Below are 4,422 nucleotides of genomic sequence, written 5' to 3'. Positions count from 1 at the left end.
TCTCTGGTGAATCCTCTCACCCTCCCACACATCTGGCCTGTGCCCCGGTTCTTATATAAAATAAATAAACTTAAAAAAAGAAAACTAAATTTGAGGGTCAGCTTAGTAGAAGAGATGTTTTTTTTGTTTGTTACACCATCTCAAATTTCAGGTTATAAGTAAATTAAAAAAAAAATAAGACAAGCATGCATCCTCTGGCCCTCTTTTCTAGGCTTACTTGAAGAGACAGTCTCCCTTCTGTTCCTATCTCAGTCATGGCTTTGTGATCCCAAAAAGCATATGTAACAAATTGCAGCTCCAAAGCATTGGATGTTGGATCAATGGACTAGGATTTTAGCGCTTTGTCCAGTCAATGGTGCCGACAAACTGAGAGAATGTCTCTATCTTATCATTTTCCTAAGATTAAGACTTAAGTATGCTCTAAAGGAGATGAAGTGAACATCTGTGCACAGCAGTTCATTAAGATTTATGGCAAGGTCCATGCTACTATAACCTACCTTGCTGGCTTAATGGATGTCATCAGCGTTGACAAGATCGGAGAGAATTTTCATCTGATCTGTGATATCAACGGTCACTTTGCTGTTCATCACATTACACCTGTGGAGGCCAAGTACAAATTGTTCAGTGAGCAAGATCTTTGTGGGCATCAAAGTAATTCCTTATCTGGTGACCCACGATGCTTGTCCCATCTTCTATCATGATCCCTTCATCAGAGTGAATAATACTGTTCAGATTGTGTTGGAACCTGGCATGACTATGGAATTCATGGTGACAGGAGGTAGTGTGATCACCTCCTAGGAAGAGTTGTGATCACCAACAGAAAGAGACCTGTTCTCTGATACAGTTCATGTGAAAGATGCCAAGGCAAGAGCTTTGCCACCTGCCTCTCCAACATTTTTGTTTTTGGCAAAGGCAACACCATGGATTTCTCTTCTCTGAGGCAAAGGTATCTGCCTCATTATTGCTAAAGAGAGAGACAGGAGGTTGGCAGTCAAACAGAAATGCTTTCCAGGTGACATAGATGGATGAAAATGTCTTGATACTTAAATAAAATAAATACAGCATAAAAAATAAAAATGACAAAAGTTACTGATAATAATTTTTCAACTTGAAAACAATCCTTGAAATTACAAAATTCCATAAATACTGAATTGAATAAGCCTTTGTGAGTTTTAATATAAAAAAGTACCCATCACCACTATCTTAACAGAAATCTGTTCTCTTAAAATAATAGATTTGCTATTTCATGTATTATGGGACCTAAGTGAAATGCAGACAGAAAAAATGAGGAGACAAAATAATTGTCTTTTATGTCTGATCAATTATGGCACCAAGGGACATTTGTTGAGTTTAAAACAAGCAGTAAAATTAAAATAGGAGTTGATCTTTCTAGTTACGTATGGTATACAGACTACTGATAATCAGGAGAAGCGAACTGTTTCACATAAGCACACACTTTGAAGATCCAGTGAAATCTGAAGAAACTAAAAAAGTTTTTATTTATTTTGAAATACAACCCTCATGGGGGCACTGTTTGCATACTGAACTAAACACATAAACAATGCCTGCTGTTGTGGGTCTAATTTATGAAATGAACATCAGCCTTGATGAGCTGTGATGGTTGCTGTTTGGAAATAGAAAATTACTTTCAATTTTACATATTCGTCTGAAGACAATACATAGGCTCTTCAAATTATTTGAATGCTTGATATTTTTCTCAGTGAGAATTTAAATAAGATAAAAAATGATTGTTTTGAAAGTTGAATGTCATAGGTAATAAAGATCTATGGCAAAATACTTAATAGAAGTATTTTTAAATGTTCTGATATTAAAAGTACAAATGATATAAATCAACTCTAGCTCAAAAAGCATAACTGAAAAATATATAAATATAAATACAAATGAAGTGTTTTTGGTTGTCAACAAATTTTTAGTTAAAGACAACGGGCACTCAAAGCTATGCACAATTGTGTCCTTACCCTCAGGATGAATGCATCATGATTCATGTTCAGTTTGACAGCCTTTTATGTATCACAGTGATTCACTCCAAGTCTATTAACATTGATTTGCTATTTAACATAAATAATTTCACATTCACAGAATAAATAACACATTCGTTAATATGTATATCATAATATATTATTATAGTAAATGATGAATATATTATTTTTATAAGTATACTATAGATTCAAGTCCTGCTTTATTCTAAAAATAGTTATATAAATTTTATATTTAAAAATAATGTTATATACACACTTTTGGTTGATTCTTATTTGCTAGTTACAACTTGTCACTGAGTTGATATCCAATGTTAAGAAGATAGGTCATTTTCTTTTGATTTCTGAAATTTGATAACCATGGTAAATGAATCTCATTTATTCCATCTTTGCAATAATACTCTAAATTATATACAGCAGGAAGCCTATACTAGAGAATTGTTTTATGGTTTCTGATTTTAATTAAAAAAATAGATGGTGCTACAAATAATCCATATGAAAAACAGTTAAAAAAAAGGGGGGGCATAAAAAGAGTGAGTGTGACCATTTATGACACTTTGCATATAGTCTATTATTTTTATAAAAATATACAACTAACTAATAGACTATATAGAGAGTTCCTGCTAAAATCTGTACATGTTGTTAGCTCAGTAACTTCCTTCATCATGGGAAGAGTTGAGAAACCTGTATTCTATTTCCATTTCCCCAACAAATAATTAAAAAAAAACCACTTAACCTCTCTGTTGGAATTTTGTAGCTAGAGAATAAGAAGCTCTGGCCAGATTAAAACCAAAACTAATATAGGTTTATAAAATCAGTTATTCTGGAACAGTTATTATTGTATTACTATATTTTGGGGGGAAAATAAATGAATTACCTGAAATATTTTGGTGGGTTGCTGTTAAGGGTGAGCAGGTTATGGAACCAGTGGAAGGAATTAATGTAGAAAAATTAATGATGCTTTTTTCCTAAAATGCAAGATTCCTAAAATCCTAATATTTTGATGACCTTTGCCTTATTTTTGTTGCCATTCAAAATAGTGTAAATATTTTTAAAAGCTATATATTTATAGGAAGCTTACATGGATAAAATATACTTTTAAAGCAAATTAAAAGGAGGTCAGAAAGAAAAAAGGTAGGACAGGGCTGTAAACTTTGCAGAGTTGGGGCTAATGCAGTAGGACTAAAAGCACATCACCTTGCTGGGGATAGGTCACACATGTAGTTCAGAACCTCTTAGCGGTAAGTCAAAAGGAGAAAACTTGATTAGTTACACAATCAAATGCTCAGTGCCTTTAAGATACAAGCAGCCTGAAATTCTGGTGATGAATTCTGCTACATCTTCACAAAAAAGTCAGGTTGGGATACTATGAACTAACTCTCCATAACAGCCTATGAGATAGATGCAAATAACTTTTTTTTACTGGCTTATTCTCACTATTAGCTCTTCTTATATCTTTAAAAAATTTACAGCTCTTCCAATAAATACAAAGGTATATTCCAGGTTATACAAGAAGGCTCAGATTGTATGCATATATCATTAAAGAGTGCTCATTTTTTAAAACACATTTTTATGGAGTGTCTATGTGTATGATTCTATATTAAATAGTACTGAGGATTCAAAGATGAATAAAAACAGCCTGCCTGCAATGTTAGTTGCAGTTATCATCATATCAGTAGATTATTACCCAACATTGAGCTACATGCAGCTCTGGAGGAAATTCATGAAAAGACCAAAGATCATCAGTGGCACAATGGATGAGCAATTGGAAGTGAGGCAGATTGTTTTGGAAAACAGATGGTACCAGAGAATCAAGAAACTGGAATGTGGCTAAAAGGGAACTTTTCTCCAAAGAAGTAAAGGCGTGACATGAACAGAGCTAGATTGCAAAGTGAGTAATCTGATAGAAGTGGGGAAAGACATTAAAAATGGGAAAAACCTTTAAGTGGCTAATTACATAGTCTGCATGAGAGTTAATGAGATTCGGATTAAGTTAGCATTAAAAAGAAAGGCAAAGGAAAGAAACAAAGCTTATCTTGGAAGTGAAAACTGCAGAATCAGTGACTGGTACAAGAACAGGGCTCAGGAATGAAAAGCCTCATTCCCACCTCTAAGTGGCTGGGAGGTTATTGGTGCCATTAATACATTAAGGGAACATGAGGAGAATAATATTTTGTTTGGGGAAGGTTGGAAGGGAAAGACAATGACTTCTGTTTTTGTTAAATTGAATTATGCGTATTCTTAGGCATAAACATGCTTCATGATCTAAAGTCAGGCCACATTCTCCTTCCTTCATTCCCTCAGCTGGAAGCAAACTCACTCCACTCTGAACTAAAATAGACTGCTTGTTAATGTTTCTCCTAAGGAGCTTGACACTTTCTCTCTCATGTAATAACTATTTTTAAGTGCCCTATTTTCTCCTGTA

At 33.9% G+C, this 4,422-nt stretch overlaps 1 pseudogene across 1 annotated transcript; it reads left to right on the top strand.

Moving 5' to 3' along the window:
- Nucleotides 1-309: 309 nt before the first annotated feature.
- LOC311186829 (small ribosomal subunit protein eS4-like) lies at nt 310-3,831 on the top strand (annotated as a pseudogene). Its single transcript has 2 exons — nt 310-946; nt 3,606-3,831. The product of its transcript is annotated as a small ribosomal subunit protein eS4-like (transcript).
- Nucleotides 3,832-4,422: the final 591 nt, after the last annotated feature.

The sequence above is a fragment of the Talpa europaea genome (genome assembly GCF_964194135.1).
Source record: "Talpa europaea genome assembly, chromosome: 2".
In the NCBI taxonomy this organism is placed as follows: domain Eukaryota; kingdom Metazoa; phylum Chordata; class Mammalia; order Eulipotyphla; family Talpidae; genus Talpa; species Talpa europaea.
The sequence above is the reverse complement of the archived record's forward strand: the minus strand, read 5'-3'. Positions and strand labels throughout refer to the sequence as shown.